Genomic DNA, 15,453 nt, shown 5'->3' with positions numbered 1-15,453 from the left:
TAGTGCTTTTTGCCTCTCCTCCCCCAGCCCCTCCCTGGAGCCACTCCCTTTCCTCTTTGCTGTTCTTGCCCCTAAAAGCTGACTCCTTCCAACTGGCTTCTGGTTTGGCCAGCAGAAGTAGGGGATCAGAGACAGGGGGAAAGAGAAGCTGGGGTGTTTCTTCCAGCGCTCTCCCCGCTTCAGTCTAGGTGGTATGAAGCAATGACTCTGTAAAATCTCGGGTGGTGCGTCCCCCTTCCAAGACTGTACTTCTTGCCCAGCACCCCTCCTGCCTTCCTGGGCTCCAGCTCCCCCTCCTGTGAGACTCTTCCCTCCCCCTGTATCTTCAGACTGAGGACAGGAGGTTTGCCGCTCTCTGGGTTCTCAGCATCTTCTGCTGATTCTCCAGACCCTGCCAACACCTCTGTAGGTTGTCCCTTCGTTAAAATCCCTCCACTCAAACTGAGTTTAATTCTCTTTCCTTCTGGGATCTCAGTGATAGGCTGTATCGTTACTACATCTTGCTTTACCTTCAGAACCAACAGATTTGATATATTTTATCCTCTTGTGGAACTGTTGGCTGTTTAGTAACTAGTTGGGTCATATTAAAAGTCAGTAATGAATTAAAACCCTGACACAATTTGAATTCATTTTAGGTGCATGATGTTACCAAGTTATATATTTCAAACAAAACTATTCATCTTGAGCTTTAAAAATTAAATGCTAATAAATGTAACTGTACTGTTTTCAGAATGTTAACGTGAAAAAAATCAAAAGAAGCATATCTTTAAAAAGCAAATACTCCAAGTAAAATATCTCCAATGTTTACAATATAAGGGTATATTAATAGCTTGAGAAAAATACAGTATTACTTTGTGAGCTCATAAAATTATTTTTGAGTTTTTAAAATATAAAAACCTTTTAAGATATGAAAATGAAATGTGATTTTCTTATTGAAAAGCATGATAATTACTGTTATTCACTTTTAAAATTTTTATCTTGTATTTCTTAACAAATAAGGGCTTTACTATTATTCTCTGAAATAGGTAATTGTTGTTTTAGGTTTTAAAACAACAGTTTGAAAGCAAGCCATAATAAAATATGTTTCAATACATAGGTACTTATGAGAGAATCCTTTAAGTCATCCATTCAACTTAGCTATCCATTTCATACCTGCTGCCCAGTATTGTTTGAGGTCCTTACCAAAACAGTATTAAAGGCTAGTTAGGAAATATAGAGCAATTAGAAAGTAAGCTATTCACAAATGGCAATAAAAGTTAGGATACCTATTCAATTCTGGTGTTTACTGTCTAGGAGAATAGGCTAGTTAAATTCCTGTTTCTTTTGGTTATTGTAGTAACATGCTGATATGTTTTAAGTAATTATAGACGTATTGAAATTTATCTGATTTTGTCAGTATATTGTAAAATTGCAGGAATATGTTCTTCTGTCCTCATGATGAAATTGGTCCTACTGTTTAATACATCAAGATGATAGGGTATTAATGCAGTGAGACCTCTATGGCCTTTTTAGATCAATAAAGATCGGGATTTTGTGTCTTCATCCGGAGTATTTTGAACCTCAATATTGAAGGCTAATTCTTATAAGTCAGCTGCTTTCATTTTGCAGACTGAGGCCCAGGGAGGGTGCTAAGTCGCTTCAGCTGTGTCTGACTCTGCAACCCTGTATACCAGTCCCTTCTGTTCATGGGATTCTCCAGGCAAGAATACTGGAGTGGGTTGCCACGCGCTCCACCAGGCGATCTTCCCAACCCAGGGATCGAACCTGCGTCTCTTGCGACTCTTGCACTGGCAGACAGATACTGTACCACTAGCACCACCTGGGAAGCCCAGGGAGGGTAAGTTCCTCTCAGATGGTGCCTCTCACACAGGCTCTAAAATCAGGGTGCCTCATAGTCAAGAAATCTGTTTCAATTGAAATAATTTAGTGGGTGCCTCATAGTCAAGAAATCTGTTTCAATTGAAATAATTTAGTGGTGCTTCATAGGCAAGAATCCTTTGATAAGGGGTAATCTGCCTTTAGCTCCCTCATTCGCAAAGCAGGAATAACAGTCAGTGTTTACCTTAAAGGCTGGTTTTCAGGATGGAGTGAGCTAATCCACCCATGTGATGAGCCTACACCTGGCCTGGGCTCTCCAGCCCATGTGCGCCTCTGCTGTCCTCCTTGTCAGATGCCCAGGTAGTTCTACAAGGAGATGCCCAGGTGCAGTCCCCACTGCCCCATGCTTGCTCCAGACTTTTCTTGACATGAGCCAGCCACTCGCCCTGGCTCTGTGCCAGTGATTTTTTATTCTCGTGCCACATAGAAGTCCAAGGAAGAATGTCTTTGTTTGATTTCAGTAGATATAGTCCGTGGAAAGTCCTCATTCCCAAGTTTAAAACAACGACTGATGTACCACGATACATACAGTTGGCGCAGTTCCACAGGCATACCGTGCACTCCTCTTTCTGTACTCATTCAACTGATGTGAACTGACCACCTCAAATACTAACAGGTATTTGTTGTGGTTGCCCGGGATACATCAGGGAACACCACCAGCCAAACTTCCTGCCGTCTGTGGAAGTTATCTGTGGGGGAGATGTGGTGTTGTGACAGCCGTGTTCTTCTCATTATGAGTTTATCCCTGTAATACTAAAGCTAAATCACTCTGATGTCATTGGGTCACACAGTTATGAGACCACAGTTTTTTTCCTGCTAAAGCATCACACACCTCAGGAGTTGGCTATCTTTTTGTTTTACTGACATTAATTTTTCTCCTGTCATGAGCTTTAATTGGGAAATCATCAACATTATAAACTGTATGTTGTCACTTCCATTTTTGAAGTGAAAGTCACTCAGTCATGTTCGACTCTTTGCGACCCCGTGGATTATATACTCCATGGGATTCCTCAGGCCAGAATACTGGAGTGGGTAGCCTTTCCCTTCTCCAGGGGATCTCCCCAACCCAGGGATCGAACCCAGGTCTCCCGCACTGCAGGCAGATTCTTTAATAACTGAGCCACATGGGAAGCATATTTCCATTTTTAAATGTAAGCAAATTTGAGGACTGGGAATCTGGCTGCCCATCAGTGAAAGGTGAAGGTAATTATCATGTTGCCTTGGCATATTTTGTCAATGGAGAGTGGTCGGCTTGGTGTTCATCTGTGGGAAGTTTTTAAAATACATTTTAATGTGCCCTTTAAATATGTCTTGTTTTAAAGATATTCCATTTTAAAACATGCTAGGAGAAGAATTTGATATCTGTGCTTGCAGTAAAAAATAGGGTACTCAGAGCCTGGGTTTCTGCTTTAGGCTCCTTCGCTCCCTTCCTCCTTTATGTTAGTGCCTGGTCACACAGCACACTCTTGGGCTCAAGGAGTGTCTGTGCACTCATCTTGGGAAGAACTTCCATTTTCCCACTCCCATGGCTGCTTGAGTACTTTCTCGTATGCCTTTCGTCACAAATGAGCTCTCTCCTCCCCATCCTCTTGGGGAACCGGAAAGGGAGGCCCTGACATTGTGCTTGTGTAAACATCATTGAAAGCTTTCCCTGTCTCTTGCATCTTCCTAAGTGATTTCTTTGTGTTATGCTGGGACAGTAGTTCTTTAAATAGAATATTCTCCCCTGGAAATCGCCCACAGTGCTGAGAGTACACCTTGCAAAAGGTGAGTCTAGAATGTAGGATGCATCCTCAGCATTACCTGAAGGCTGAAGTTAGGGCTCTCTGGCATATCGCAAACAAATTTATAGCAGTTCATTAGTGTAAGGAATCAGGAAAACAGGGTGCCACTGTCCCCTGTGGAAGAAGCAAAGACTTCATACCAGCCGAGACGTGAGGCTCTGAAGATGAAGCTGTTTGCATGAGCTCTCTCTCATTTATTCTAGAGAAACCCACTTGCCTAGTTTGAACCTGTTTTCTTCATAGCATATGTCTCACTGTCTGACCAAAATGGTGTTTATATCCTAGTCACTTGGCGAAAAGTCTGTCATTGCTTCAGAGAGATTCATTTTAAGCCTGAAGCATGGAGCTGGTATATAAATGTGCTTTGGTAGTCTAAGGAAATGACCTTACTGCAAATTGACACAGGTTTGTGGGGTTTTTTTTTTTTCCCTTTAGTTCCCCCATAATATTGTTCCTAGGTGGGGCTACCTTTTCAAACTAGAGGATAAATAGAGGCCTAAATTAGTTTGGTTATTCCCACTCATTCTAATTAAGAATCTTTGTTTCCACTCAGCAAAGATATGGGAAAAAATAGGGCCTCTTCATGATATTTCTATTGTCCATTAAATTATTTCAATTGAAACGGATTTCACCACATATCTGAGACAGTTTCCAAGTTACTGCCCTTTAAAGTCTGTTGATATTAAATGGGAAGACCACATGCAAAATTATATTTATAGGATGTATGTACAGGAATTATGAAATTTCTATGAACTGTTTACAGGAGATGACTGGTAGAATATATTAATCAGCATTTTAGTTACTCTCTTTGGTTAGGATCATGGGGGGTTTTTAGCTTTCTATAAGCTTCAATAAAAGTGTTTTCATGCAACTTTTTTAGTGCCTTGAAAGAGAATTCCTTTTAGCAATATTAAAGTCCACCTACTGTCCACTGTTACCATTTTCCCTCTTCCTAAACCAGCAAACCACACCTGAGGATGGTCATAGCAGTGCTTCTCAGCCAGGCTATGATTTGTATTCATCAATGAATCATCTGTAATTAGAAACAGAAATCTTTTCTTCCCAGCACACATACATCTCTTTCAGAAGTAGTTCTCTTTTATGATTGATGTTTGACATCTTAGAAATTAGGATAACCTTTATTATGTACCTTGCTTTACTCAAGACATTATTTTGTGGGTTGGACTTGAGGTTACATGTTTAAGAAAAGCATCAGGTGAATCCCAGAAGGAAAATTGTCTTATTCAAAAACCCTTAGCCATTGAAAAGACCATTAGGAGCCTATAGGTATGTAAGTTGGATAGAATTAAATAGTATTTTAAATAGTATGTTTGACAATTGACCATACAAAGCAATAGCTTCATTTGCACAGTGCCATCTATTTAAAAACCAGTAAACCTTTAACAGACAAATAATCCCCTCAACGTGAGGCTTTCAGGTAGTTATTATGTCAAATTTTTGGATGTCAAAATGTAGTCTGGCAGATGTATTTGCCTAAGCCCATTCAGCTGGCAGAGGTGGCATTATTTTCTGTCCCCCAAGTTCTAAAAACCTCCCCACTTTCTCTTGCAACATTGCACCTCTAAAAAGGTGCCCCTGCTGTATCCAAAGTATCCAATGATGTTTCTAGCTAGGGGTTAGCTCTAATTAACTTTCATTTTTTTCCTATTATGCAACGAAGTTCAGATTTTAAAATTTCGAAGATGATAAGCCTCTCTCCATGTTTTCTTCTCCCTTCTAAATGAGGAAGAAAAATATATATGAGATGCCTCTAAATAGTGTCCCACATATATTACTGTCAGAAACAGATTATCGGTATTCATGTTATGCTTTCCATACCTTTTAATCATTTCTGCAGCTGTTCACATGACAATTACATTTCCACTTTTAAAACATTGTTACAAAGATGCACAGAGAGAGAGAGGTTCAAGAGGGAGGGAACACAGATGGATTCATGTTGATGTATGGCAGAAACTAATACAACATTGTAAAAAAATTATCCAATTAAATAATTTTTTTTAATGCACAGAGAAAAGAAGAAAGCAAAGGAATAAACTACAAGCAATTACATAAGTGATAACTTTTGTGATCTGACATTTGGGGAAATGAGTTATTACTACTGCATTACCTTTTAATATCTAGGTTTTAACCTTTCACTGGATAAAGGTGAAATTCACATGTTTTAAACTTGGTCAGAACATAGCAGTAGGATGTTTCTCTTTCTAGTTTTTACGCCATCCACATTTTTTTTATTTTTTTTATTTTTTTTTTATTTTATTTTATTTTTTTTTTCATCCACATTTTTTAACTGTAGGGAGAACCTGGAACTTTGTACCAGGTTACATGATGGTACCTAGAAGTAGACGTGTACAGTTTGCCAATATGTCCTTTTGCAAAACTTTTATTAATAACACTCTGAGAAGTAAGTAGAAACTGTGCAGAGTGAGCCAGTGGGTTTAAATACAGAGAGTGAGCTCACTGAACTTCTCAGTTGGGCATTTAATAGGCTTTGACCTGTTGGGTTTATTTGTGAATCGTTTGTATTTTCCTGTCATTTTGAAGATTTAACTTCAGATATTTTTAAAGCTTATTTTATTGAGATACACTATTAGTGCTTCTTTCTTATCACCTAACAAGACGTCCTTTATTCTGTTGCCCCTTTCCTGTCCCACTTCTGTACCGATCAGTGTTCTTTTTACAGTTGCAAACTGATTAGCCTGACACATCTCTGACACCACTTCTAAATCATCTTCTAAATACCAGGCTCATTTCCATAGATGTTCTGAGCACACAGCGTAAAAACATAGAATATACCTGGAATATGACCTTTCCTCCTCTGATGCGCTGAGATGGGTAACTTTGGAAAGTGTCATGCGATTGTTGTGTAGCACGGATCCAGAAATCCCCAGAGATCAAGAAGCACCCAACATGGAGATTAACCTAAAGAACTTATTAAATTTTAAAATTTAGTTCACCATGAGTTTGAGATGTCTAAGATTTTGCTGAACGTGTGTTTTTGTTTTAGTCCTGTTTTGATTTCAAACATGCATCTGCCTTATTTTCATATTATGTTAGAACCTTAGCATGAAGGAATGTGCCCATGAAGAGAGCTTGGGTAAGCATATGTTAGCAAAAGTTAGCATAGTCACATCTGTGTGTTTCGTTTATAATTTTATAAATTCTTTTATAATTCTTAACACTGGTTTGGCTATATTATAATATCTTCTTTTGTTAGTAAACTCTAAATCGAAAGGTACTTAGAAATCAAAAACTCTTAAATCAGAAAGGTGCATTCAGCCTACTGAAAGTAAGGGGAAAAGAGAATGACACCAATGTCCTATGTGTTAAAGCCAGAATGATTGGATCATGAAAAATACCTAAAATAAAGTCCTATCTCTTCCGCTCAATATGTCTTCACCAAATAAAGTTCAGTTTACTCTTTAAATTCTGTGCCACCAGGCACAATGTTATAGTGAACCATGGCTTTAATATCCTTTGAGAAATGGCGCATCTGTTCTGTAGTCAGTCTATCACTTTTAGCCTCTGTACAAAATACAAAGGAGACCTTACCAACCAGAAACATCTAGAACCTGGCAATTCAAATACCATTCTGAGCAAATATTTAATCTAATAACTGGCACTAAATGTTAGGCCTCTTGGCAGCTCAATATCCACTAAACAAGTTTTAATAACAGAGTAAGCCCCCTGTATCCAGAGCAAAGAGAAGCACGCCATGTTTACATAGACAAATCATGAACCTTTTCTGTTCTGGCTTTAGCCCTCTGAAAGGACTCAGGACTATGGCAGCAAGCAACGAGTTTATTTTCAATGCCTTAAACATCTAGATAGTACTCTGTATTTTACATATTGCTTTTAATAGTTAATATGATAAGTACCAAAGATCAGGCTAAATTCTCTACATGCACTGGGCTTCCCCAGTAGCTCAGTGGTAAAGAATCTGTCTGCCAATGCAGGAGACAGGGGTTCAATCCCTGGGTCAGGAAGATCCCCTGGAGAAGGAAATGGTAACCCACTCCAATATTCTTGCCTGGAAAATCCCATGGACAGAGGAGCCTGATGGGCTACAGTCCGTGGGGTTGCAGAGTCATACAACTTAGCTACTAAACAACAACAACAAATTGTTAATTAATCATTCTAATAGTCTTACAGTCTTATGACTATGGAAGACTTATGTATAGTCTTATGACTATGCAAGACCGTACAAAACTTACGACCATAATTTTTTATGATTTTTGAAAATCTCTTCACAGCTGGGGAAGCCAAGAGTAAATAGACTGCCTAGGTTCAGCTGCAACGTGTTAAACAGTGATTTCAACCTGTTAGACGATTAAACACCACATCTTTCCCAGAGACGCATCACATGAGCCCTGTACTCTGAGATATGCAGGATTCTGCACCCCTGTTTCACAGATGGCAAAATCAATGTCAATCTATTGCAGGTGACCCACCAAAATATGGGATAATGAGCAGTGGCACTGGGCCGTGAGCTCTACATGTATCCCTTTCCTGCACCGCTACTCAGACTTCTTCTGACACTAGTGAGGGTGTATTGTCCACCTTTGTGTTTCTGGCTTGGAATTTAACACTCTGTGGGTGGCTGTGTTGATCAGGGACCCCTGCACGCTGCCGCCCACTGCGGCAGGAATGGCATGGGATACCCCCTTATACAGCGTCTCTGTCCCCGTTCCAGCCCCAGAGTTGTAATAGGCAGAGCTGCTGGCCAGATCTAGGAGAGGGGCTTGGCCTTTGGCACTGCTGCCTTCCCCCTTCTCTGCCTTTTATTTGACAGGGACATTCCTTCCCATTTTAGTTTATTAGTGCCTTTGTGTTCTTAAGCACCTCCCCCACCATAAAAATCTAAAAGAACCTATGAGTCATTCAGACTTTAGTATGGCTGGCTGTACCTAACTTTTGCTCTAACTCTAAGATGAAAGCCTCTGGAATATCCTGGCTTCCTCCCTGAGAAGAATGAGCTGGGAGTTTGTCTCAACATCAGGATCCCCAGAGACCTATTGCCCAAGACACTTGGACTGTATAGTTGTTGCACATCAGGCATCCTGAGCAATGGGACTCTTAGCCTGAGCTCGCTCTCTCTTCTCCCCTTTCTGCTCAAGCCAGAAGGCCTCTACTCTCTTCCACGTTGTCAGGAAGCCAGAGAACATTCTCCATTTCCCCAGTGACCCACCTCCCAACAGCAGACATCCAGCAATCAGAGTTGGAATACATTGAAGGTGGTGAAGTTCTATGGGCAGAGCACCCGTATGCTTCTGCTTCAGGTGTCTCGGATAGTAGAGGGAGTGTGGAGAGCCTTACCTGCTTAGTAAGGGTTTCTGTATCTGTGCATCGAGGATTAAATTATTCAGAGCATCAGAGAAGCCCATCACTACTGATCGTAAAGAATCTGCCTGCCAATGCAGGAGACACAGGGTCAATCCCTGGGTCAGGAAGATCCCTTGGGGAAGGAAAGGGCAACCCCATCCAGTATTCTTGCCTGGAAAATTCCATGGACAGAGGAGCCTGGCAGGCTACAGTCCATGGGGTCGCAATGAGTCAGACACAACTTAGCGACTAAACACCAACTGATGCATGTGGTAGGTGTGGAGAATTACTAAGAAGAGGGGAAATTGCTAAGCAATTAGTTTGGCTAAACACAAGTAAGGATCCTTAAGTCATTGTTGTGTGTTAGTCGCTCAGTCATGTCTGACTTTTTGCAACCGCATGGACTGTAGCCCACAAGGCTTCTCTGTCCATGGAATTCTCCAGGCAAGAATATTGGAGTGGGCTGCCATTTCCTTCTCCAGGGAATCTTCCTGACCAAGGGATTGAACCCAGGTCTCCTGCATTGCAGGCAGATTTTTTAGCCATCTGAGCTACAGGTAAGTCCCAATAGGCACTTACTAATGCCTGATTACGGTCCTGCATAATAATGATTATGCATGTCATTGAATATCAAATAAAGTTTGTCATAAAATTTTTGACAGTATTAAGTTTTATTCACATGGTCAACATTCATATTTCATTGCTTATGTGGCGTAGTTTTGACTTCAAAAAATCTCTTAAGACCCTGTTGCTTTGATGAGTGCATTGCTCATCCATGAGTCTGGTTTCTCCGTTCATTTGGGAGTTTCATATTGCATGGTGATGGTCGCTGACTCTGCCTCTAGTTCTGCTAGAGGCACAGCAGTTTCACTTGCCCAGTTGCTGTGGCTGAAATCTCCTCTTGGTGTGAGTTCTCTTGCCATATATTATAGATTAATTCAGTGAACTTTTATTTGATCCCAGCCATGTAACATTCATTGTGCCATGTGAATTTAGATATAGATTAGAAGCTTAGCCTGTCCTCAGGGAGCTCATGATCTAGTAGAGAATCATACCACCTTATAGGTGATTGTCCAAAAAGGGAGCAAAAATGAATACAGGACCATGCATCTTCTGATTCTGTAAGGTGTGGAATAACAAAACTTCTCCTGTATTTGGTTTCCAAATAACACCTCTAAAGCTACCAGCCATCGTGTTGTGCTTTCAGAAATGAGGAGTGTTGTAGGATAGTACTCACTGCACATCCTTAGCTTTTTGTGCTGGTGGAGAATTTTTAAGTGAAAGTCATTCACTGGTAAAATGTGTTTCCTTTAGCCAAGTGCACAGTGGTAGTGCCTTTTTAGAATCCAAGTCTAAAGATGTTGTCAAACCCCAGGTCCACTTAACGAAAAGCCAACCAGAAGAACTTTGCTATTCACAACAAAGGCAAAATGCTATCAAGAATGAGGCTTAGTACCACAGGGATGCAGAGCCAATTACATTCTTGAAGTTTGTAAGTTTACATAAAAAGGATGTATTGGGAGTATATTGGGAAGCCAAGCTTGCCATTGTCAGCTCCGAATTGCACTTGGTAGGAGAAGTCAGGGTCAGGAATGGAATGAAAATGGTCAACAGCAGATGAACAAGGGAGACAATTAGTGTTGGCCCAAGGGTCCAATGACCTCCCAAAGGTTCTAGCATGGATCTGGCAGTGGGCTTAGTATAAGTGTATCTAGGTCACCCTTATGCCAGAGGTGAGAAAGAGGTTAGTGTGGGGAGAATTTAAATAGCTTACTTTTAGCCCTTCTAAAGCATTATATTTTCCTAAATGCCATCCCAGGGACATTCCAGATGATCGTGCAGTTTAAGGCTAGGCTATGGTATATCCATAGCAAATAGAATGGCCCCATAAATAGCAGGGAAATCAAATAATAGCAACCAACTTTGAAACAACTCTATCCTTCCTTTGTTTGTAGCAATGATAGAGGCAAAATCCCAGCATATAAAAATGCATGCATTAGTACATTCTTAAGAAAGAATCTGGGCATGTTACTTTCTCCCTCCATACCAACCAAAGTTATACTAACTAATGAGTATCCTACATTAGTAGGAATTGTTGCTGCTTACCCACTCCTTCAAGCTAGAACTTTAAGACCATCTGGGAATCCTGCTTGGCTCGCCACACCTAGCAGAGCAGGAACTCTCACTTGTATTTTTCTTAAATACTTCTTAAGCGTCTGCCTGCCTCCTCAATACCATGGTCTCTGCTGTGGTCATAGCCCTTTGTAAGATAAAACTCTCACTTGTATCTTTTTAAATGCTTCTTAAGCCTCTACCTGCCTTCTCAATACCATGGCCTCTGCTGTGGTCATAGCCCTTTGTGAGATCAGATGGGTTTCTTGCTTCTCTTCTTGCCCTCTTCAACCCATCTTCCAGAGCCTGTGGCTGTGGCTTCTCCTGCTTGCCTAGAGAATGAAATTCGGATGGTTTGCCGCTGGCCCTTGACTCACTTTCCCAGCCTTCCCTCCAGTGGACTCTTTGCTGTGCTCTACTGCAGCTTCTCTGAGCTCACTTACATCCTCTGGACATGCCAAACATTTCATATTATTCCTTACCTGTACCCATACCTCTATTCAGCTCACTATCTTACAGAAACTTTACAAAATCCTCCTAGGCAGAAGTAATCACTTCTGCATCTGTACTTCAGATGTGAAGGATCCATTGTAGTATTTATCGTTTGATTATGGTTATTAACTTTTCCATCTTAATTAGCTTTGTAACACCTAGCACAATAATTGAAACATAGTAGATACTCACACATGGATTTATTTTCAACTTAAAATGAGATGAAGATTTTAGGATGCCAGAATCTCACAGAATTGGCTTGGTTGTTTTTTTTTTTTTTTTTTTTTCAATCAGACAGAGTTCTTAGTTTCAAGCAGTATAACCAACTCTAGCTCGTTCAAGCAAGAAAGGGATGAATTGAAGACTGTTGGGTTACTTGAAGATGTCCTGAGGGGTCCACAGAGACAGATGTTGGGTAATCCTGAAGCAGGAAACTGAAAGTGAAATTCGTGCAGTTGTGTCCCACTCTTTGAGACCCCATGGACTATATACAGTCCATGGAATTCTCCAGGCAGAATACTGGACTGAGCCTTTCCCTTCTCCAGGGGATCTTCCCAACCCAGGGATCAAACCCAGGTCTCCCACATTGCAAGTGGATTCTTTACCAGCTGAGCCACAAGAGAAGCCCAAGAATACTGGAGCGGGTGGTCTAAATACTGGCATGGGTGGTCTGTCCCTTCTCCAATGGATCTTCCTGACCCAGGAATCAAACTGGGATCTCCTGCATTGCAGGAGCAGAATATGAGAAGCAGGAACAATACAGAAACTCTCTGCAGGGAACCAACTTGCCACCACCGCGATGTGTGCATTCCTTCAGATGCACCCCCGGGACCCCGAGCCTGACACTAGGCTCAGCTGCTCCCTCTGGAAACTCCCAGCACTGCCACCACCTCAGCCAAAATGGGTTCTCTGAAGTCCACTTTGCCTTAAGGCCTGACAGGAGTCGAGCTCCATCTGATTGGTTGAGCCTAGCTGCAAGGGAGGCTGGGAAAATGAGCATGTGTCTCCCATGTGGTTGTTGGTCTCCATCTCTCACTAAGAGCCATGAGGTAGGGAAATCCCCAGACAAGAAAGTTAGCTCACATGTTGGGGGTTAGGATGGGGGTGAGGGATTTAAGGAAGGTGCAAAAAGAGTGGCATATGTCCACTAGAATTTTCAAGACACAGAGAACCTAATTAAGAGCTTCCTTTGTTGGTATATCTGAATCTTAACAACAGAAACAACAACAACAAAAAATGGCATGATCAAATTGGGTAATTGGAGGAGGAATGAATAAAGGATGGGCAGGGTATAGGGCAGTACCTCTGGGCTAATAACAGTTGTCACCACCCCAGGTCTGAAGGAGCACTCTCTGACTAGAGCCAAGACCCCGTAAGAGATGCCGTCTGCCCTGGACAAGCCCTCAGGGAGAGAGCCAGAGGTGTAAAAGCCTCAACTCTCCCCCTTCCTTTCCTGCTGAGGCTCCCACTGGCACCACACAGAAACCAGCCCCCCGCAGAGCCCATTCAGGCTGTTCTCAAGCATCAGCCGTGAGGGCACCAAGCACGCTGGTGAAGGGTGAGAGCACAGCTGAAGACATGCAGCACATGAAGCTTAGTCAATACGTCACCAGCATTTTTCTTTTCACTTTACTCAATGTCTCCTTTGGGATGTCACTGTACACGCCAGCCTTAAAAAGTGTCCTCATATTGAGAAGGAAATTTCCTGCCACAGCAAATTTCCTGCTACTTGCTAGCCTCTGTCTCCTCCTCATTAAAATCTAGCCTTCTAAAGAAAGTAGGTGTAAGAATTGTCTTTGAAATGAGTCCCATGCCCCTCAAGAATTTGTGCAGTGTAACCCATAATCCTTTTGAAGTATATGGTGACTTGCACAAAAATAACCAGTTCTTGGCTGTTTCCTCTGGAAAAGAATGTTGAGAAGAAAGCATCATCATTGTCTTTGAGTATATTATGGGTTGCTGCTGCTGCTAAGTTGCGTCAGTCGTGTCCAACTCTGTGCGACCCCATAGACAGCAGCCCACCAGGCTCCCCTGTCCCTGGGATTCTCCAGGCAAGAATACTGGAGTGAGTTACCATTTCCTTCTCCAATATTATGGGTACCTTCACAGAATAGAGGCCTCCTTGATAGCTCCGTTGGTAAAGAATCCGCCTGTAATGCAGGAGACACCAGTTCGATTCCTGGGCCAGGAAGAGCTACTGGAGAAGGAATAGGCTACCCGCTTCAGTATTCTTGAGCTTCACTTGTGGCTCAGCTGGTGAAGAATCTGTCTGCAATGTGAGAGACCTGGGTTTGATCCCTGGGTTATTAAGAACCCCTCTAGAAAAGAAAGGCTATCCACTTTGGTATTCAGGCCTGGAGAATTCCATGTTCTACACAGTCCATGGGATCACAACAAGTCAGACACAACTGAGTGACTTTCGTTCACAGAATCTAGAGACTAGTTGTTTTCCATCCTCCCAGAAACCGCTGCTAGGGGAATTGAGATATATCATGAGATCGGGGCTTCCCTGGTGACTCAGATGGTAAAGAATCCGCCTGCAATGCAGGAGATCCAGGTTCAGTCCCTGGGTTGGGAAGATCTCCTGGAGAAGGGAGTGGCTACCCACTCCAGTATTCTTGCCTGGAGAATTCCATGGACATAAGGAGCCTGGTGGGCTACAGTCCATGGGGTCGCAAAGAGTCGGACACGACTGAGCAACTAGCACTTGCACTTTTACGTTTTTTCATGAGATATTTAGATAAAAGTAGAGTGTTATTTTTTACTCTAAAAAGTTACATTATCAGAATTCTTACTTTAAAAATGCAAATGATAGAGAAATGTGCAGTTAAGGGCAGATGCCATCCTTTCTGCGTGTCCACTTCCTCCTCCGATCTTCACCTATACCCATACCAACATTAGCAGTATGGCAGAAAATAAAAGGATTTTTTTCTAATCACATTTAAATGACTGTGTCACCCTAGGTTGTTGAAGGTGAGATCTTGAAGCAGTATTTACTCTGTCAAGGCCCATGTAGCCTTGAGAGAACATAGAATCTGCATCGCACTCTATGAATGCAAAAAATCATTTGCAAAGTTGCAAACCTGAGCTGTGCCACATGGCAGCCATTTACAAGGAGTTCCTGAGCTCCTTCCATCCATTTATTTAAGTGATAATGTCAGTTTCTAACTTCCCACTTTCCTAACAAAATAGAGATTTGCCTTGTTAATTTTTTTCTTTGTTTTTAAAGTTTGAATGAAGGACTCTACTGCTAATGAATACTTGAAATCTCTTGGTGTGGTTTTTGGCATTTTTAGACATCAAATACCAAGAGTGTTTCCTGGCCAAGAACAGAATATTTATACTTTTGTTAGGAGGTATTCAAGAAATAAGTATGATTGATACTTGATGTGAGCGTAAGAATGCAGGATTACATCAAGCATACTAAATTTTCCATGTGGATTTTAGAGATGTGTCCGGAGGACCTCAAAAGCTGCTCACATCCCTCGTCCTGTAGAAAGAATTCCCTGACCTGGCCCTCCCTAGTCCTTCCCTTCTCTAATCTGTCAACATCAAAATCCAAAGTCTAACCACTTCTCACATAACCCCCACTTCTACTGCAATAGCCCAGCACCAGCGTCTGTCCCAGACAGACAGACAGACAGACGCTGGTTGTTACTGTGGCCTTCTCCTGTTGTCCCTGCTGCAACCCTCCACCCACCGTGGGCATTTCACAGTACAGCAGCCGTCGTGACCCTTTGGAACTAAAGTCAGATCCTGGTACTCTTCTGCTCAAAACTACACAGAGGACCCCATCTCAGTCTGAGTGGAAGCCAGGCCCTTGCAGTGACTGCCAGGTAGAGACTGT

Source organism: Capra hircus, chromosome 18, assembly GCF_001704415.2.
Source record: "Capra hircus breed San Clemente chromosome 18, ASM170441v1, whole genome shotgun sequence".
NCBI classification, from domain to species: domain Eukaryota; kingdom Metazoa; phylum Chordata; class Mammalia; order Artiodactyla; family Bovidae; genus Capra; species Capra hircus.
The sequence above is the reverse complement of the archived record's forward strand: the minus strand, read 5'-3'. Positions refer to the sequence as shown.